The sequence below is a fragment of the Temnothorax longispinosus genome, chromosome 12 (assembly GCF_030848805.1).
Source record: "Temnothorax longispinosus isolate EJ_2023e chromosome 12, Tlon_JGU_v1, whole genome shotgun sequence".
NCBI classification, from domain to species: domain Eukaryota; kingdom Metazoa; phylum Arthropoda; class Insecta; order Hymenoptera; family Formicidae; genus Temnothorax; species Temnothorax longispinosus.
Window position 1 is genome coordinate 7445168 of NC_092369.1, and position 22571 is coordinate 7467738.

Sequence of the window (22571 nt, forward strand, 5' to 3'; positions counted from 1 at the left end):
CATTACGGCCGAGTGCACGGGCAATTTTACGCAGTGAATTAAGGCCGTCCTAAACTAAATTCCACGCTGACGCAAGTAACCGGGTTTTCGGGAATTTCCCGTGAGGAGAGCAGAGCAGTTTCGACGATTCGAATAATTTCAGCTGCAACACGCGCGCACTGTTTTGTTAGCTCGCGAATAAAAACTAGCGAATTGTCGGGCCTGGTCAGTCGGTTGCGATTGTAGTCCTTATCGTTGACGGTAACAGGACGCACTATCGCGTGCCGACGATTACACGCTTCTACCTGGCCGTTCTACTATGGACAAAAGCACGACATTAATACCATTATGCGAGAGGACCCTCGGATTAACCCTTCGCGCGTTCCCTACTCGACTGCAACATTTATGAATCATACGTACGAATCACCGTTGACATTTGGTTGTCCTATCGATCGTCAGGTGCGACTATTTCGTGAGCATAATTGTTCAACAGTTGGTTAAAGAAAAGCGATTCTTTTATCATTATAAAGTTTTAAAGGGATAATCCCAGATTTCTTCAAAGGAACTTTTTTATTATTTTTTATTTCTTTTATTATTATTGGACTCTTTTCTAATAGATTTTTTCTTTAAAGTTGGATTTCCTATCCACTACTCTCAAGAACAATTTCAAATTTCTAGTAATAATTAATTGGAACCAAAACGATAAAATGTACAGCTCAACAGAATTTCTTTTATGCACACATACACAATAAAGCGATAGCAGATGACTATCTAGGTAATATGCGACTAGAAAATATGGACCGAGAGTATCAGTGGACAAAGAAGAATGATAAATCGATAATCGAGGTGTCTCGCGAGCATACGCAGGAAAAAAGTTTGCTTTCCACGTAATTTTTTATCTTCGCAAGTAACGTTTTTATGCAGATTAAAATCGAAGGATGAGAATTCTATTTCGTAATCTATATTACCAATAAAAGTAATTAATATTTGCATAAACGAGAAATTAAGCTGAGATTATTTTTATATTTTTATACTTCATACTTTTCGCCGGTATACGTCACGAGTTAAAAATATATCAATAATAAAGTAAACTCTTTACATCGTATCTTACATGTTACAGTCTTTTTTTTTCCCCAGATATTTCGTTAAGAAATCGAAGTTAATTTTCAATGGAACGTAAATAAAAACCTGATGGAATGCCGCACATGATAGCTATGAGTTTCGTGCATTTATCATGTATCGGATATATCCGTACGAAACACGCACGGGCAGAGCTCGACATAAATTAGATTGTACTTTCACACGGGAGAATACGATAGAGTACGCGTGTCTCGCATTCGCATTGCACATTCGCGAGAAACTCCTGCTTTAAAGCATATCGTCCCGACCATTACGTGGCGGATGCCTATCGAATTGGTGAAATAACCGTAGTTTCGTCAATATTTATAATCTCAACCGATCGATCCGCTGTTCGCGGATACGCTGAAAACATCACAGCAAAATCGGACCATCGGCGAGACTTTATTTCGCCGACGGAACGCCACATCAAGAATAATAATAAGTTATACCACGCCAGTTATTTCCACGTTCGATCGACTCGAATTAAAATTGCTGACCTGCTCCACTCGAAAAGCTTGTAACTAAGCGCAGCGGTGAAATATCGACGCTAAAAGTAAAATTCTGGCTTTGGCTTCGTGTTCAAGTAGACTCGCACACTCTACAAATTTCAATTAGCGTTTGAAGTTAACTCTCCTGTTTAAAGAATGAAGCAAACCAACGAATGTGTGGTTTCTCTACGGAGCGCAAATGAAAAAAAGTGGCCGTTAAATCGGCGTTAAGACAGATAGAAACATCGCCACTTACCATCGTGGCTATTTAGATTCTTTCCACCGTTCTAACTTTATTTGCTAGCGCGTTATCCAGCTGGCATTCGCCGTACCGTAAAAATTAAGGTCGCTTCCTTCGCTTTACCGTAAAAATTCAGGCAGCTTCGCTACGTTTGATAAATTCTATCAAATTAAAAAAAAAATCATACATCTTTTAGTTGAGTTCTAGTCTGTCCAGATAACTCTAATTTTTTTTTTAAATTGCAATACGCGCGAGTATTTCAATATTATCCACGGACGATAGAACAGTCTCTATTTCTCGCTATTTTCGCATGATATAATCTCGTATTATGTATGATATATGTTGCATTCGTATAAATATTCCATGCTATATAAAGTCCGTAGCACATACCTACATCATACCTAATATATCTAAACAGTGAACTCATCTCATCAGTACAGCCTAGTAAATAATTACTACTTCTGCTGAGGCTAATTTCATCAACCATACACTTTAACATTCAAAGTCGATTTAATCCACCGTAAAAATTAATAAACAAAACTGCGGGGATATAGCTTCGAGTTTACTAAAAATGACTTTCCGTTGTTAACGAACTTGAAAATCATTTGTAAACAGGATAAAGAATAAAGACGTATACACTATTTGAGAGAACAACAAAAATCCGCAAAACAATTAATGATCGTTATTTATATAAAGCAATATAGAAGAGCTTAAAAAAAATACTAGCTGGCTTACTGTATAATTAAAGAAAAAAATAGAGTAATCTGCTGCAAGTTTTATCTGGTCGAATTTATGTGCAAACAATATAAAATGGACGACTTTTGTGAAAACTCTAAAGTGGATACGCTGTGCGAATGGCGGTCTGTTTTGCTATATCCTTACCGTCACGGCGCTTCTTGGTGGCTTAGCTTTAACATGGCAAATCCCACGATCGCTTGGAGCGGAGTTTAAGCTGGGCTTAAGTCTTAAGTGACAGTAATGAAACCGCGTGTCGGTCGGTTTTGCCGAAATGGCATTTTCTTCCCTTCTCACGCGCGCAGTCGTTACATCAGGACGAACAACCGTTTCCAATCGCTAAATGAGAGTAACGCATAAGACGAGGATGAAAATTGTTTGCGTATTTAAAATGCGGGGAAAACCCCGAGCGGTGGTAGTTTTATTACCCCCTTGGGTTAACAGAAGGGCTAAACGCTTTACCGCGCCAGATGCTGTGCAATATGCAATTTATACTCGTAATTCGCCCGACTTATGGACGTAGCAAAATACAACGGGGACACAACGTACGGGAAGATTATTCCCGCCGTACGAAACGCATCGATCGACATTTAAAACAATCGGACGGCGCGAACCGGCATTACGGCGCTTGAAAAACGGGCCAACTTTGGCACATGTTTTTTCTCGGCACGGCTACGCCACCGCGCCGTCTCTCGGGTGTCCTTTAATTAATCAGCACGGGAGCAGCAGGAAAAGGCAGCTGCCAAGCGGCGCACGGGATAGTGTACAGGGACCGATGGACGGAACGGAGAGGGGGAGGGAGAGAGAGAAAGAGAGAGGGAGGGAAGATGGGGCTGCGAAGGGAGACATGCGAATGGGCGAGAGGGTAAAGGTTGGCGTTGCTGCTGCAACATTAGCCCCGGGCCGGACTGGTTACACCGACGTTCAGCTCGAATGCGTGCCATGCAGTTTCGCTCTAAAGTATTGCCGAAAGATTCACAGGTGCAGGTTGCTTACTATTACTACCGTCACTATCACCGTCACATATCCCTACATCAAACTCCTACCTCACGCACGCATCTCTGCATGCGTTGCGTGCGTGTTTATTTAGCTACACCCGTGTGTCTGACATTACGTAATTAAATACATACAGCCTCGAGCTTTATTAATACATTGGCGTCCCGCTGGGGTGCATTAATCAATGAAAGAGCTGCGTTTTCGTGAGGGAAGAGCGAGACAAGCGACGTGTATCAAAAAATGGTTAAAACGGTTTAAGATCAAACGCGTTCTTGGATTTGCTTCCGCCTCGGCTGCTTCCAATCTCGCCCGGCTATGAAAACAGAGGAATTCTACAACGCGACCGACTTACCATGCACAAAAATGCATTCTAGATTTCAAACCAGACGCATGAAAATTAATCCTACGTGAGCAAAAACGTTGGAATAACAAAATGGGTAAATTCTTACAATTAGAAACCATGGGATGTCATGTTCTTACAAATAAGGAACAAAGATTCACATATTCGACAATAGAAAAAGATAACATTGATAATAATTGTTAAAAGGCATAATATAACTTGTTTATACCCCGTAAGTTTACTTATTCCATTTCTTTATTAATACGAATGTTCCTAGTTCGTTGCGCTTTATTATATTAGAAAATGTCTTGCAAACTAAATAAATCTTTTATTAAGAATGAAGTAGCGTATCCAACAAAATCCAGATGTGATCACATTTTCAAATTACTACGAACCACCAACAGACAGTTTAGAGGAACGACCGAGGCAGGGAATTTCGAGTTGGCGAGAAGATAGGATGAGAGATGTACCATGCGGTCCGAGAGAAAACTCGGCACCAACTTCAGCCTGCGCGAGCGTGTTGCATGGATGGTCGGATCTAATGAACGAATGGGGTCTCCGCGTAAAAGAAAACAGGAATAAATAAAAGAGCTCGTCGTCGCTTTTGCGGTCAGTTACTTGCCGCCCGCCGCGACTCCTCTCGCCCTCTCTCTTTCTCTCTCTCTCAGTTCAGTTCACCCGGCAACGCGGTCGGAGTCCGACAGTGGAGCGAGGGCTTGCCACCCTATACGGTTGAAATTAATCACTTTTTCATTAATGTCGTCCGCGAGTTGGAAAAGCTCGCACGCGTTGAAAACTGTCGCATCCCAATATCTTTATTACTGTTTCTTCGAATCTTACAAAGAAGGGTAGAAAAATACAGAAAATTTCTCTTTTTCCAGATATTTCGCGACGGCAACGCGGAGTGCGAGAACTCGAGAACATCATTAAGTCTCACCGAAAAAAAAGATGAAAAAAGATACGAGGAGGAAACGGTCATTCAGCGCAAACTTGATATGATATCCGATTAACGATACAACGATTGATAAACCGAGAAGAGGACGGTAATGAACTAACTTAATTCGCCCCGTAAAAAGGCAAGCGATATTTTGGCATAAAAGGCTATATGTCACCGCTTTGATGATGAAAGTTCATGATGCTTATCACTTTTATACACGCCATGAATGGAGCTACCGAGTCGCATGATCGATTATCGGCTGATGGTTTACTACCCTCATGAGATCTCTCGCCCCTTTGACACAATATAACGCGGAGGCCAGATGCTCCCCCTCACACGGCAGGGGAATTCATGATTCATGGTAAATTTAAAAAAGATAAGAGGATGTTAAACAAGAAATTTGAAATCTATGACAAACGTGTAAACCAGTCCTCGACTGTGAATTTATATTGTTTCCTTCTTTTCTCTCTTTTCTTTTTAATTTAAGAATAGAGAAATTATTTATGAGTATAAATATTGATCAAACGTATTTTGATTTAAAAGCAACATTGTAATTCACAATATATATTTTTTATTGGGAAATATACCGTTAAATTGTTATAAGTTGCGTCGAGCCACTGAAAGTTAGCACGCGTGAATTGCTGCATTAAAAAAGCAGAGGGGGAAAAAACGATATTGGCACCTCGGTGCTACCGGCGATGTGAAAAGAAGCGAGCGCGGCGTATCTGCATGAAAACAGGTGGAAGTCAAACGTAATCCAATTACAGGATAATCGCATTGCCTCGAGATTCGTACTCGGGCATTCGAGCGAACTATTGAGTGATTAAAAATAATACCCGACAAACGCGCGCGCAGTTGAAAGTTCGCTCACGTGTACGCGGAATAATTTATTATTCTGCAAGAATTTGTAGAAATATAATAATTTTAAGACTCAATAAAACACAGATTTAACTAGTAATTTGTGTATATAGCAGATAAGATATCTTTATTTTAAGAAATAAATAGAAATCAGTTCAAACTGTACGTGCATTTAGGTTTTATTGTGAATTAATAAGCACCACATAGCTTTACTTATTTTAATATATGTATATAACATTCTAAAATCTGCCTTTAGCTAAACACCTTTTAAAAAAATTTATAAGCAAAACATGCAGACAAAAAATGCATAAAAGAAATTTATATAGTATATACATATGTAATCTCAGGAAAACATTTCTACTTTAATTAATTTTTGAGTATACATAGGATTTTTATAATACAGAAGGATTATTATTCACAACGGAATCAAAGTGACTTATATCACAGTAGCTTAGCGGTAAAATGGAAAAGAAAGAAAAAGGACGAGTTCATATAAAGTGAAGAGTGAGTTTCTACAAATTTTCGCAGAATAATAAATTATTTATCAATAAACGGACATAAAGATTTTCTGCAATAACAATGTGGCGACTGCTTCAACTGTAGAAAACTGTTGACTGCCATTTCAACGAATGGAAACCAACGATATCGATAACAACCAGGAAAAAGTATTATCGACATGCAGAAAGGTCGAACAGACTGTAAGTCGATAAATGCAGAAACCTAGTCGTGGATAAATTTTCAGCAGTCGATACACACGTACTGCTGCTGTCGGTACAAGGACTTATCTTCGTTCGTAAGTTACCAAAAAAGATGTTATGCTGCGATATGTGTCGGTAATATGGCATTTCTGATTTCTGAAATCTATAGATTTTTACCTATAGATTTGGTGAAGCACAAATAACGATACGTATTACTGGAGGCTTCTTTAATTGGAGCACCATATATGCTCAGGAAGAATCGTATTCCATTTGAAGAAATCGGAAAAAAACCAGTGAAGTTAAATTTATTACCACCTACAGATAGATTTCGAGTTTATTATCAAGTGCAAAAGTGGTAGGTAATAAACTAAATCCCAAGGTTTGAAAATGAATATTAAAAAATAATTTATTGGACCCCAAAAAAATCACAACTTCCTGCTTCGGATTGTCTTTTGAACATGATTTTTTGCATTTGTTCAAAAGGTTGGGGACCATTGTGTGGCTGTCAGAAATTAGGACTCCACTGTTCATCAGTCTGCAGTAATTTTCGCGGACAATCTTGTCTGAATGTTGCACTTAATCGACGATTCATCCGAAACAGAAGTTAATAAAAACAAAGAAATTGACAACCCACAAATTAATCTTATTACCTCCAACAATGCATTTATTCAAACAAAGGTGAAAACAAAGAACAAGTAGAAGGTGAAAAAGAAGAAGAAGAAGAAGAAGAAAAAAAAGCATGATTTTATGTCATTTTGTACAAAAGAATTACGAGTGTGTGAAATAAAGCATTTTAATAACCGTAACTGTCTTAGCTTGCAATTTCAACGCCAGATTAAGCGAAAACGATTACGTGTACGAAAAAATTACCTAAGACCTTTTTTGCAGAGAATTTTCTCATCTTTATTTTTCAAAATAGACGTTTGGTTTGCGGCAATTTTTCCTCGCAAACCGAAAAGAACATAAACTTTGGCTGTATGGTGTTTTTGCTCAAGATAAATGCTAATACATCTAAGCATTTTCAAAACTCCATGCAAAATCTTTTATTATGTCAAGAGAAAAAATATGGACCATTGACATATTTCTTGTGCCGAAATAAGACGACCTCGAGTTCTATTGATGATATTATAATATTATAAACATTACACCTTTTTGAAAAATCCAAAATTTAAAATGCATGAAGTTAAAATACTGGATGTGGAAGACGCGATTATAGGAAAGTCGTAAAATTAATAGGAACGTAGATATTAGCGAAAAACCAATTTTTAACACCTTTTTACGCGCTGTAAAATATTATGCGTACAATCAAATGATGGCGACTTTTGATATGTTATTTATAAAAACTAAATAAAAGTGCATGCAAAAATTCAGCTCACTTGAAATTTTTCCAAAGATTGGTCGAATTTTTGCCTAAAGTTACTGGACTATTATGTTTGTTTACATTTTCCATCACGGGAAAATGATAATTTTCAATCGGCAAGTTAAATTATTCTTCTTGATTATACCTACATAATTATATGTATATATAACAAATTATTTTTTGCTTTTAACTATGATTGTATTTGATGTATTTAACTATAAAGAAGAAATTCAGTATGTTATACTTTTATTATAAGACTATTACAATTTGGACAATGTGAACCCTAACAACTACGTAAAATATGTTCCATATGAAATAGGCTGTTTGCTCCTTGAAGATTTAGAGCGCAAATTAGGACCGTCATAGACACTACAACTTAGGCGTAACACGCACTAAATTTACCCAAACACCCAAGCTCTCCAAGCTTGACGACCAAACACAAATTTACTGCATTGTTATTATTAATAGTAAGTGCACTATTAATAATATAAGCCATTTCTTACTATTTGCCAGTTTTATTCAGGCAGTATGTGTTTAAGAATATAAGTTCAATCTATTCTCGACCCGTACACGATTTATTATCTATTACGAGAGTATGAGACAAATTTTTATTGCTTTATTATCTTGAGATACCATTGAAATTTATACAATAAAACTGATCTGCGATATTTCTAATTTTGATCCGGTGTAAATATAGATATTGATTTATATTTACAAAAATATACATATCATTATATATTAATAGCAATAAAAATACATGCGAGTATAAGAAAAAAATCTATAATTTATATAAACTTATACTTTCAGTTTTTTATTTTTATATAGTGAATTTACTTCTCTGTAATAATACTTTAATTTTAACGAAAAGTTTTATACTAAAAGTGGCGGTGAGAAAGAAATGGATGAACAGGAATCGATGTGAAGTAGAACAAATGTTTATGTAAGCGTCAGAAGAAACGAACAAGTAGGGCAACGAAAATATTATCGATAAACGTATGTATATATATGCAAATTAAAAGTGTATAAAACAAAGAAGAAAATTCAGTAGCTACGGAATGACCTCATATATAAATATCGATAATGTTATCATCTACGGTTAATTAAAACCATGATTTATACTCTTGGCATTATCTTTCATCGTAAATGAGACTTAAGAGCACGTATATTCTGCAAGTAAATAAAGTTGTTATCAATACTCTGCAACGTTTCATGAATAATGTTATGACTTAGGGCCAATTTCACTAACCTCGGTAATATTACTATAATAAAATGTATATACAACAGTTTTATTTCGTTAGAAAGTTTAGAGATAGCATGTATCTAAACAATCTAAAGAAAGCGAAAACTGAATTCTAGGAATATATCTCAATTTCAACGTGGCTGTAATTAAAATAATCAAACAAAATGAAAGAAGCAACGAATAGATATGAAGAATCGTTTTCATATGCGGCCAGCGAGAAATAATATGCGAAAGGTAAATGAACAAACAATAACAAACATACGTGCTACATCGGTGGCTACTGCACAGATACTTCGTACATCCCTCTAGTCCAGTAACTTTAACGCCATATTACCGACACATATTGCAGCATAAGTGTTGCACCAATCGACGATTCATCCGAAACAGAAGTCAATAAAGACGAAGAAATTGACAACCCACAAATTAATCCTATGGATTATCTCCAACAATATGTATTTATTCAAACGAAGATGAAAACGAAAAATAAGTAGAAGAAAAAGAAAAAAAAAGGAAAAGCATAATTTTATGTCATTTTGTACAAAAGAATTACAAGTGTGTGAAACAAAGCACTTTAATACCCATAACTCTCTTAACTTGCAATTTCAACGCCAGATTAAGCGAAAACGATTGCGTGTACGAAAAAACTACCTAAGATCTTTTTTGTAGAGAATTTTCTCGTCTTTACTTTTCAAAACAGACCTTATAGTCGTAAAATCAATAGGAACATAGATAGCAGCGAAAAATCAATTAACATCTTTTACGCGCTGTAAAATATTATGCGTACAATCAAATGATGGGGTCTTTTGATATGTATTATTTATAAAGGCTAAATAAAAGTGCATGCAAAAATTCAGCTCACTTGGAATTTTTCCGAAGTGAAATCCTAAAGTTACTGGACTACTTCCGCGGGATGCCACTGTCGGTACGCACCTGTGTCGCTTTTCAGACAGACTCGGAACGTAGCTAGGTCCACCCTGAAAGCAAACATTGCAGAGACACGTTAATTTCAGCGGAAAAATCAATACGTTCCTCCGTGTGCTTCGAGGAACGATTCGCATGTTATTGTTAACCACGTGTTTCTAATGCGTTTACAAATAAAATATCAGAGGCGAAATATTCAGTATATAAGTATCGTCGACCATACCGTCGACAGTCCGGGTGACAATTTAGAGACACGGCGACGACACGCGGACGACGTGCACGCGAAGAATCGTTTGCCGGCGCGATAACGACGATGGGAGAGAGAAAAAAAAAAAGAACGTGCGAATTAAGGAGCAATTGTGCGATATTCGATCTCGCGCTTATTCCACATTTCCGGCCGGCTGTCACAACACGCGAAATACTCGTGGACGGAGCGGGTTACCATGGCGACGTTCGTTTATTCACCGGCGCGGTGCGGCGCGGCGCGCGGCGCCGCGCCGGTGAAGTGTCGAAATACATTTTATATATAAAATACATACATATTTCATTATTCTCGATACAAACAGAATTAATTCGTATATTTCGGTCTTTTCTACCGTATTGATTTTGTATAACTTGCTTATGAGTTAAATAAATGTAAACACGAATTTAATTTGCCTACCAAATTCTATGAATTTACGTAGCCAGCCCCCCAGCAATTTTATATCGCGCGTTTGTATACATTTGCGATTAATTCAAGTCTAAATATTTTTTCCATGTAAATTTAACAATTACACTTTCGTCGGTAAAAATAATTAAACCTTTATGTGGAAAACAACGTGAACGAAAGCCGATAGGAAACCGGTCTGTCGTCCCATTGACAGAAATCAGCGTGTGACGCGTCAATTTATTTCGCGCACGCAACTGTCATCGGCGTCGCGGGATCGGTAAACAATCGGGATTGTTTACCGGCGCAGTCTCGTGGCACACGATGCGTCGGAAGAACTGTCAACTCTCGCGAAGGAATTCTCCCGGATCGCCGAGCGCCGGGTGCATGTCCGCGTGCCGGCGAGGAGGCCGGTCGCGTCGCACGTACACTCGAAACGGGGAATGAACGGAAAAACTGCGCGACACACGGGGAGACGGTTACGGGACGAGTGACAGATCTCGCGGACGACGAGCGCGCGCGCCGACACTGACACTGACCGCAACGCGACGCTCGGACTCGATCGTCGCTCGTTGTTCCGTATCACGTGCGCTCGCCTTGTAGAATCGATCCTGGCGACTTCGAGCGGCACGAGATTCGTTCGACGGACGACCGACGACGGGACCGAGACACGGCGCGAGACGTTCTCGCGAGTCACTCGCAGCGCAACGAGAACGCGAAGGAAAACACTCACCGCGCTTCGCGACGATCTTTCGGGCGCCTCCGCGCGCCGCAGTTACATCATAGCACACGCACCGCACACACTATATCTATGCTCCTAGGCGTTGAGATACTAGAAAAACTCGTGTAAAATGTATAAAAAAGGCGACGGTTTAGGAAGCTGCCAAGAGAATTGCCATGGCGATGCCAACACCAGGGCGGCCATGTTGTGCTACGCCGCGGCAGGTGCTGCCATCCGGGCGGCGGATCGGGGAAGCTCCTCGCGGCAAGCCCGAGACGTGCCGCGAAATTCTCACCGGATCACGAGTTCGGCGCGATATTTTGAAAACAAAAAATTTGCCGATATCGCGTACGATTGCCTTTTGAAAGTCAAATTACATTAAATATTTGTCTTCGTTCGTTCCAAAATATTACAGCGGTTGATAGATCGATAATTCGACGTCGCAACGCGTTTCACGAAATAGCTCGGAGATGGCTCCACGGAGGGTCTTTAATCCGCCTACAATCATCCCCGCGCCCCCCCCCCCCCCGCCAAACGCGATTTTTATTTTACGCAAGTGTATGGCGCGCGAGGCGCTCCTTTTATCTCGGCTGAAAGTTCAGCTGAGTAGAATAAAAATTTTTGTATGATAAAAGTTTTTCCGCGGTAATAGCCTTTTGACTTTAAACATAATGCGCGCGAATAAAATAATAAAATAAAGTAAACCGCGCGCCGGGATATTGTATCAGCTGAAACAAACGGCTATTCATGCTATGTCCTCGATTGTAGTTTCACCGTCGTTCCGTTAATTATCTCGCGGTATAAACTGACTAGGAATAAGCTGGAAAATATTTTTTAATTTTCTCGCGTCGAGAAAGAGAGAGAGAGAGAGAGAGAGAGAGAGAGAGAGAGAGGAAAAGAAAGAGAATCAGGATATTATTAACAAAGGGTCCGAGGATGGTGAAAACGATTGGTTTCACAGCACGAAGAGATTTTCCAGAGAAATTCGCGCTTTAAAGTTAATGTTTTCGCAAAGGATTTGCCAGAGACGAAGAGGGGGAGGGAGAGAAAAAGCAGCTAGGAAAAAACTCGCGTGTCTAACTCCGCGACACGCGTCGGATGTCGCGTGCAACAAATTGTGAGCATCCACGAAAGTAGGGACACGTTTCACGCTAGGAACTTTGCGTTCGTTACAGGGGGGGTGAGGGGGGTAAGACAAGGAGAAGTAGGAGAGAAGGAGACAGAAAGCAGGGAGACCATCGCGTTAAGAGTCGTTACGCGAGTTAGGATATCCGCCGCCATACGAACGCGAGTAACTCCTTTAACGAACTCCCAAACGAAGTTCGGCTTCTTACTCCTCCGATTTCAGAGTTACGAGCTCATCTAATTAATATCAAGGATTCCTCGCTCGGAAGATACTTGAAACACGTGCCTTCGCTTTCACCGGCGCGGCGGCGGATGTCATCCTTTTCCTCTTTTTGCCCCTCTCCTCTTTTTTTTCCTCCCTTCACCTCGCTCCCCGTTCGTTTCCTCACAATTAGAGGGTAGCCCGAAGTTTCTTGCCCGTTAGAGAAACTGGTTGGAAAGAATTACTAATTACTTGCTTTCCAGGTTGAATTTAAAACTGTTTTAAGAGTTGGCTCATTTTCGGTTATCCGATTACGGCTCGTCGATATCGGGGGTGAGCACGCATGGGTACGGGTAGGGAATGATCAAAAAGAGCCTCGACGCGGTATCACGTAATCGACGTGACTTCCCGCCCGGGCGGATACACGGGGCGAAACATAATTTTATTGCGCGGGCGTGTCTAATAACTTGCGCCCCGCGCCCTGAACTCAGCCCTCTCCCCCCGAAAACTTGGCGCCGGAGATATATTTTCGTTTCATCGTCGTAGACGTTATAATAGGAGGAGATTGAGGTTGCGAAGGTGGAGTTTCAAACTCGCGTAAATGTGTGTAGCGCGCGCGGGCACGGTCCCCCTCTCTCTGCCTTTCTGATTACTTCGTAAACTTCACGCCCGTCGGAACGATGCAACGGGAGCTCTTTTAGACACTTGTTTCTGGTGCGTTACGCAATCTCTGTAAGCCAGGTTTTACCGGGGATTCGCTCTGCCAAGAAACTGACTGCCGCGTATAGATAGATACGATAGAGAGAGTGTATATATGCTTTCCACTGTCGCGACCGAATGCCAGTATGAAGAATAGCAGTGCAAATTCAATGAGAGATCTTTAGCTTAATTTAATAGATAAGGTTTAACGAAGGGAAAAAAAGGGCGTCGGCGCGATCTAGTTTTTCCATGGGATAGCAGTCCGCGCGGAGAGACCACAATTGTAGTCAGCGACCGCATCGCTCGCGTGCATTCGGAATGCAAGTCGGTGCAATTGCGCGCGGCTCGTGTTGCGTGTTCTGTCCCGTCCAATGTATTGTCCGAACAATATGGCACGTTAGCTTTTGTCCGCGCTGTCTGTTTCATTCGCCGTTAATAAAATACCTTTCGAATGTATACTGGCGAAGGGAAGGAACGTGTCTCTCTCTCCTTCGCCGCGTTTCGCTGTTAGTGAAACGTCCCCTCGCAAAGAACACGGGGACACTTGTACGTTCAAACTGCAGTAAACATCCCGATGTTTGCATCGCGCCGTGAATGAAAAGTGGGACGACTCGAGATATATTGTGTCAGAGCTGATTACGCGGCGTGCGAGAGAACGCGGCGTGTAAAAGGTGAAAAGGGGTACGAGAGATTGGACGAAAACCAATTTGACTAGCTGACTTGGCAAGTGCTGAAGAACAAAGTAATGAAATAAATATTGAAGAGCGCCGCACACGTATTTTCGCGTTATTCATTGGTATTGGTACGTATTGTACGGTATTGTACGCGGTACAATAGATGCGCGTCAGCCAATAGCGAGAGATCGGATTATTTCTCATCACAAACAGAAGGCGGAAAAGGGCGGCATTGACATTTTCGTAGGAAGCGCGAAGAACGAACACGCGTGGGGAACAAACGGCATCACGTGCAGATTTCCCACACGCTTTTTCCTTCCTCTATGAGATTGTCAATAAGTTTTCCTTTTCCTCCAGTTCTATACTACATTTCATAAAACATTTATTGAATATCGTCCAATGCAAACTGTGTATCATTCTGTTAACGATAATTGTGATTATCATAGAATACGTGCTCAAATATAACGGGCACTTTTCCCGGCAAGCATTCACATTTGATTCCGACAGGTAACGAACGTCAATTCCGTCCTATTTACAATCGGCTATCGACTTTAACGAATCGATGTTCGATTATTCGGCCGCCTTCAAACCCTGCCTTACCGCAGTAATATTGCGAAATTCGCCGAACGAAACTAATAGATTTCCCACGGGATAAATCCCAAGCCAAGCTGCCTTGCTAGAAATGCGACGTAAATTTATCGTAAAGGCTTAGATTGCTATTTCACACGAACGCATCCCAGACCCGTTACTACGGTCTATTAGATTTTAAAATACTAAATCATTCCTACTCTTTTCATACATTTTTTAAATTGATAATTTCTTTATTAATTGTCGTGATTTGCAAATTGATCATATAAGAAAAATTATAACACGAATTCAAAAGTAATAAGAATATAAATAACGTTTTAACAGTTTCATGTAGCTGTCATAGAGTTAGAGCAAAAGTCTGTAGTAATATATTTCGCATAATAAAAAATACACATTTCAGTACTTGAAAATATAAAGTGCAAATTCAGAGACAGATAAATCACAATGCCATTAATATGTCATTAATATTACAAATCCCACGGAACAATGTGCGTTACGTGTTCAAAATTTTGTGTCGGGGTTCTCGGTATTGATCGTAAATCGTTACATCGGTGTGTTTCAGCTTCCATTACCGGAAGGGAGCGGAAATGTGCGTGTGTGACCTTTACGAATGTTACGTAGCACTCTAAGCGAGAGCAGTTTCATTGGAGGGTTGGCTAAAGAGACTGGGGGATCTTCTCGAGGGATTGAAGGGCCGGTGCCAGATTACTGAATATGCGGCGTTTCTGGGAGACGAGTAGATCCGTGTAGCAAAGTAGAAAGGTATATTCGCGATAGCAATCGCTAAATCAGCAAGCTTATCTAGCTTACGTAATTTATGGGAAGATATACACATTATTCCCGTTGATCGAGATATAAATTAAAAATATTTTATGTTTTTCAAAATTACAGATATTTAATTTACACAATTGGAAAGTGCTGAATTTTATTCTATAGTTGTATACATAATCCTACTTAATTATTACTTATTTGTTTTAATTCGAAAGAATGTCGTAATATTATCCGCGGCGATCGTAAATTGTATGCAACTGAGACAAAATTTTCGAGTATATCATACTCGCGAGACGTTCAGATTCGACGGTGGACTTAGATACGTGAGAAATTACGGAGCTTGCAACTATTTGAGAATTCATGACACTGTCCCGTACCGGTAAAGTATCCAGATCACTCGATCGCCAACGGCAAATTCCTAAGAATTCCTTATATCGTTGAAATAACTGGTGTACGTGCCCGAGAGGCGAGAGCGACTTCAATTTCTGTCCCCGAGGAGTGAAATCCGGGACGCGGAAAAATTTGCACGCCACGAAGAGTAGTGGTTTTCACCGTCGTGAACGTCTCGCCAACTCCGCTGGCCGGACAGATAGTCGATACTTCCGCGGAACATATTTAAGCATGGCATTTAATAGTGAGACTTAACACGTTACCCGACTGACCTTTCTCCGCGCGCGGCAAACATTTATAAACGCGCGTTTGATTTTCCGCACAGGATGCACGCGTATATTATCGAGTAAGCTTTCGCTATATTTGCGAAAGGTCAGCCAGGTCGTGTCCAAGCTTCTCGTGGGTGAATACGTGAGGGCTTGGCCGAATATCGTCGAATTATCGGATGCGCCGTCCACTCGCCACTCGGTGTTTAGGCTAGTCCGATCATTAGTCGGCGCGCAAGCTGTAAATAACGACGGTATTTAACGGGATGATAAAACAGGACAGGAAAATATAGAGTGTTAACCGTCTTTAATCGAGGTTCTACCGCGCAATCGAAAGAGATATATCGAGTGGCGTTCACTTTGTTTTCTCACGCGCGGGATACTCCCCCTGCACGTGCGATCGCGCTCGAGAGCTTCTCTCTCTTTCTCTCTTTCTTTTTCTTTCCTCACGTTGTTTACCTAAGCCCGTTCCAGCAGTTTCATCCAATTTCACAAGCGTAGCGAAGAAGCAAAGTCCCGCACGAAGGAGAAAATATCCTATACAGTAAGTTTGTTCGTGATCTCATCGCGGCCAGCGGTATCCTCTCATAGGCAGATGGCATGTCTACTAGGTGTATTCCGCAAATTTCTGTTTTTTTTTATGATGGAAAAAAATGCGTGACTGAAGGCGTGGCTGACGTGATACGTTTCTCCATTTACGTAAAAACTATGTGAAACGTCGCGCCCGTCTGCGATGTTGATAGTTTTGTAAAATATAAACATAAGGTAAACGTACCAATGTCTGGACACCTTTATCATTTTAGTCTTTAAATAAGTATAACGCGAAAAAATATAAAAATATTTTTCTTGTATTTTGTAACTTTAGTTATATAGTATCCAAACGTTAATTTGCATTTATATTATACTCATTTAAAGACTATAATGATAAAAGGTGTCCAGACATAAGTACGTGTCCTCTGACTGTCCAGGCATTGGTACATTTACAATAATCATACGTAAAAACTTTCGTGATAAAAAGATACCGAAAGATATATCATTGTCTCTAAATATGTTTCACAAAGAAAGATATTTCTTGTGTGTATGTAGACTGCATTTTTATAAAGATCGCCATATTTTTAAAAGAAAAACGTGACTATTTCTTTCGTATATTCCAATAAAGTTTTGCGTTATTCTCAATCTGTATTTTTACTATTATTTTAACCACAAAGCAATTATTATCCGTAAATAGAAATGTCTTAATAATGTACAAAATGTCTGCACAAATAATTTGTCCGTCGAAAGAAACGGAAGATATTCTAGCAAATTAATTAATCGAAATGATAAGACTCTTTAAAAATCGCTAAATTCTGTTGCATTTTACATTTATATTCAAAAATTTAGTATCGAATAAGATCTTGAAAATGTAAAAATGAGGAACTATATAAAGATTTGATCCAATTTATATTAAATATTGCATATGTTTTAAATCATCTCCATTGAATTTTACACCTCTTTGTATATTTATATATTCGAATTCAAGAGCAACATTTATTATATTTTATTGCTAGGATTCAGTAAGTACATGTGCAAACATACTGCAAAATGGATTATTGGCTAGCTGCTTCAAAATTGTTTCTTTCAATTTCGTTTTTATGCAAAACGCTGTATGATTATCGGCAGGAAATCCCGATGCGCGAAGTCAACGTGAAAGAATATCGGATATGCCGTTGCAGATTACATTTAGTCGTGATTCCTGCGTTTCATAACGGTGGATAATTACATCATCGACTGTCAATAATTGGTCGGTGACCCGTGAGTGAGATGTAAAGTAATGACTCCTGTATTGCCTGGCATTGCCGGCGCGATATCCATATGTCAAATTGTGATGTGCCCTTCTGTACGTGCGTATACACGTGCAGTATAACTCGTATGTTTATTGTCGATCTGTTTGTCTGCGAGTTAGGTGCAATGAACTGCTGATAACTGAGAGTTATTAACGCACGCGATCCGACGAATATATATGCTCCGAATAAATTTAATCGGTGCGGCTTATCGGCGAAACGAACATCGCCGAGTGCAATGCTAAAAACAATGCTAAAAATAAAAGGGAAATAAAACGGAAAATATTGACAATTTGAGACTTAAAAAAAAACGTATTGCCATTGCGCAAGATTTGCTTGAGAAATCGTTATTTTTTGATAAATGCAGCGCTAACCTATTAATTAATCAAATGTTATGATATTTTTGTGATAACCAAATACACAATTTTTTTTCTAGCGGATTTCATTAGACCACTTGACCTAACACTTTTTCAAACATTCAGCTGTTAATACGAATAGCTGTGCAAATCTATGCACGGTCAGTTAATCCCGGAAAAATTTCATTATCGTGTATTTCGCGCTTGGCCCAAAATTGTAAAATACATTACGTGGGATAACCACGCAACCTCGTAATCGTGTTAATGATTTGCTGTATGATTCGCTAATGATCACCGTATCCCGTATCGAATATCGACGCGAGATACGGGAAAAGGCATTGGGAAAAAAACGAGAGCGAAAGAAGAGGCGAAATAGCATAGTTGCAATTAATACCACGTGTTCGCCCACGGGAAATACAAGGCACGCGCGTGCTACACTTTTCGGACGGAAATTATCGCGACGGAACGGCGCGAAGCGGCTGGTTCGATTCGCGCCGTTTACAACCGCCAGTTAAAATTAGCCTTGCAACAAGTTATATTGGTACATGCCGTTTACCCGCGATACTCGTACCCACGAAATTCCGAATTCCGGTTGGAAGCGGCGAATCACGCGCCTGAAATTGTAATGTTCGTGATAGTCCGCGTAACGCTACATACCGTAATAATTCCATCTCGTATAGATTTCCCGGCTTGGCTAATTATTATTTCCCCGTGAGCAGGAATATCGCATCGATGAGCTTTCCCCTTTTGCAAATTTCAATTTCGATATATGCACTCGCATAGAAACGCGTATAGGTAGACGAAAATAACGTATCTGGAGATGTTTATGGCAGTACGGTGAATATACGGAAACAGATATTCTACGAGTCTAATTAATGTTATAAAGCGTTACATCATCAATTTGTTGAGATGTAACTAATATACTATAGAAAAATGGAAATCAGTGCATCGCGTATTATTTTCACAAATTATCCTGAAAAACATTTCTCAATTTCTCTTTCTCTCTCCTTCCCTCTCTCTTTCACGTTTTGCACAAACGGATTGAGCGTTTTGCACGGCCGATTACGCGCGGCGTATCGGCGTTACACAACGCGTACTACGATAATAAATAATAACGATCTGGGAAATTTTTTTTACAGTGGTTGCACGATGGGGCCAAAAAACAAAATAGGAGAGACTCGCGGGCTCGTCGGGGGTGAAATTTTTTTTTACAGTGTTTTCGCCGCACCGGCTGCACTATTTATTCGCGTTGCACACGGCGCTGCCGATTTGCATCAGTTTGGGAAGTGAACGAATAATTATTTTAGCAACAGCAACACTGGCGTTGTCGGCGACACCGGCGGCGTGCGCAATAGCACCACCGTCGACGGGGTGGTTTAATCAGCCTTCCATTGTAATGTTGACAACTATAACGGAAATGCTGAATAGAAGATTAGACTTGAACTAATGGGTTCTATAGAGGGGATTTGGCTCGAAATAGGAAATGGGCGGAATGATTCTAGTCGAGCGAGCGATCTAAGGCTAAACAGACTTGAATTTCGCGTTTGACTCTAACGGCCCGTTCAATGGCGCAAATCTCTCGTGCACTGTATCGTACCTGCGAATGTTCGTACAGAAGCCGTGAAATATAAATAGCTACAGATGTTCTCCCTAAAAATAACCTTAATGCGCAAATTTCGTACAGTGGCTACATTTAGCAACAAACTAACGTGCCGAGCGTCGTCTAAAAGCGATCTAGAAATTGGGAATCGTTGTTCGTTCCAAATAAGTGAAATATTTCATCATCTCTATAACGACAAACTTTGATTCGCTTTTCATTTTTCGTTCTAATTCTATTCGCGTATCAGCTCTGTGAGCACAATTCTTGTAGTTAACAGTTCGAAATTTCCACTACGACAAGACTCTTCAATTCTTGCGTTTGTCTTTATTACTACTCGCAAGCGAGATTGGCAGCGCGCATCGCGCGATTAAGACCGTGTGACATAACTTACGAACAAAATATAGCCACAACAAATTTCCCCGATAGGCAAATATTTTTCGACGGTGTAAGTAATAATACCTGGCAGTGAAAGGTAAACGTTTGCACGAGAGAAAAGAGGGCGTCGTTGATACGGTAAACAACGACGTACAATATATTATTACTTGCCGTGGCAGTATTCGAGGAACAACGATAACACTTGATATTCATAAAACCAACCGAGCGAGCTAGCATGCTTGCCGCTTAACACAGAAGCGCTGAGTGAGACAAGCCTGCGTTTCTCATGGTATAACTCAATAACGCTTATGTAAAATGTAAGGTGTAAGGCTTTACGTTTTATTTTATCCGGTTCCGAGCAAAGAGCATGACGATTGCGGCGAAGTTCTTCCACCAAGAAGCGAAAAGTTACAATCCGAAAATGCGACGAATAGATTAGAACGTCGAAGTAACCAATCTTTAAAAAAAAGTAATTCAGATAGTCGAATAAACATGCATGACTATAGATTGTTTGAAATTTATTACAATACTTTTTTAACCCCACGTTACTCGCGTGGATTGCAAAATACACCCTTTAGAAATGTACTAAATTCACAAAATAAAACTTTTTTATCGCTCGAATGCTGCATAAATTGTATCACAATTAATGAACTTTTACACTTATCTTTATCCAGAAGATATATAGAATATTATCAGCCTTCATTTAATTATAAATCATCAAAGAGAACAATAAAAATTAAGATATAATACAATGTTGGGGTGTAAAATACATCCCACGCGAGTAATTAAGTTAAAACATCACACGTACCTAATGTAGAATTAAGGTAGTATACCTTCAATCCGTTTCTCGCTACATTTTTTATAATTACATTATATTAAATGTGTTAACGAAAATGTTAACTGGAATAAAATTTATTCGAAACAATGTTTTACTTTAATCCCCCATGCTTATAACGTTTACGCTCTAACACGGCGGAACGATTTTACATGACATTACCGTGGCTTTATGTTAATTTTAATTAATAATTCGGCGTTACGGGTATTTATTGGCGCGCAAAATGCGATTTGAGGTAATAGCGTGGCAATGGAATAAGGAAATAGTACAGGACAAATTTTAACGTAATATTTTGAAGTAATTACGTCGGTATATCTTCTCGTAATTCCACCGTCTAGAAATCGATGGTCTACGCTCCGGTAGCCGGAATAAGAACGATTTTGTGAAGAATGTAACGTGCTATTACGTTTACTAGGGTCACAGGAACCTCACCGGCCGTAAAAGTATTTTTACTGCGACATTACAGACTGGGTTCAGCTATCTTCTTCTCGGTCGCTCTCCGCGTCGCGAGAAATCGCTTTTCAAATCGCTGTTTACGTAACCGTAAAAGGACAGTGGCGAATCGAGGGCAGACAAAGGAGTGAGGAACGAAGAAAGCGACCATCACGGGAAAAGTACGAAGGGTAAAGAAACGACAGAGAGGATTAGCATAGATATTGAAGCTGAAAAACATTTTTAACTTTGTGGCCATATTAAGAAGAGTTACCTCTATTAGCTTTGTGATATTTGTCTCGTGGATTTTTCAATAAATTGTGATTTATAAAATTATAAAACAAAAAATAGATAGAATTCTCTTCTGTATAAAACTAATATTAGACAATCGAAGTCTTAATTATATCAAAATATGAGGAAAATATACCTTTTTAATAAAATAAACGCGGTGGCAAATAGAAATTACAAATTTATATAATGTGACAAATAATTGTAATAAAATTTTCAAAAAATTAATTATAAATATATGAATAGTGACGCTTAAAGAAATGCGAAAAGAATTTAACTGAATCTCACGGAAAATCCTTACAACTTCAAAGTTATATCATTACAGTTTTGTTCTTGTTCGGGTACATCAGCGACAGATCGGTTAGTGTCCTTTCTCGTTTCGAATATAAATCGAATTTAAGTAAAAAGATAATGGATCCTCGAGCGGTACGTTCTTTCTGGATTTTCGCAAAAGATTCCCGGCGGCGCGATTGAATTCCGCCGAGTACCTACGCTTGAAGGTTGACCGTCACTGACAGCGAATTAGCACAGTCTCCATTATTTAAATCCAGTGAATATAAAAGGGGATCAAGGCTAAGTCGCACTCCGCGATATTGGCTGTCGAAGCCCACCAGCAAGACTTCCGTGCGTCATTATGTGAGTAGAAAAAAAAGAACGACAAAAGAAAAGGAAAAGGGCCAAAAGAAGAGAGATGAACGTGGCACGCGATAGACAGGGAAGAAGAGATCGACGCGAAAAATCAATCGTAATAAAATTCCGGCAATGTCGGTGCAACGGCCGGTAGCGCATCCGGTTCTTATATACCGTTCAATACTTCTTCGTCGGCGAAAGGAGTCGGCGTATGCGAAAGAATATCCAGAAAAGTAGAGTA

At 39.7% G+C, this 22571-nt stretch overlaps 1 protein-coding gene and 1 long non-coding RNA gene across 11 annotated transcripts in view; one reads left to right on the forward strand and one right to left on the reverse strand.

Annotated features, from left to right (window-relative positions):
- LOC139823291 (uncharacterized) overlaps window positions 1-7628 on the forward strand; it is a 78208-nt gene extending 70580 nt beyond the window's left edge. The window contains exons 2-5 of one of the 3 annotated variants that reach the window (XR_011734732.1): window positions 4780-5196; window positions 6297-6486; window positions 6575-6746; window positions 6875-7625. This is a non-coding gene — a long non-coding RNA (uncharacterized lncRNA). Of the gene's footprint in view, window positions 1-4779; window positions 5197-6296; window positions 6487-6560; window positions 6747-6874 lie in introns of all 3 variants that reach the window. The other 2 variants (XR_011734733.1, XR_011734731.1) reach the window with 2 other exon arrangements.
- The window catches only part of Lar (tyrosine-protein phosphatase Lar), a 380644-nt gene that overhangs the window by 253850 nt on the left and 104223 nt on the right, over window positions 1-22571 (reverse strand). For 5 of the 8 annotated variants that reach the window (XM_071795669.1, XM_071795671.1, XM_071795668.1 and 2 more), the window contains exons 1-2: window positions 11292-11475; window positions 9922-9965 (exon numbers count right to left, since the gene is read on the reverse strand). The gene's annotated coding sequence lies outside the window, so the exon portion shown is untranslated. Of the gene's footprint in view, window positions 1-9850; window positions 9966-11291; window positions 11476-22571 lie in introns of those variants that run through there. The other 3 variants (XM_071795667.1, XM_071795665.1, XM_071795666.1) reach the window with 3 other exon arrangements.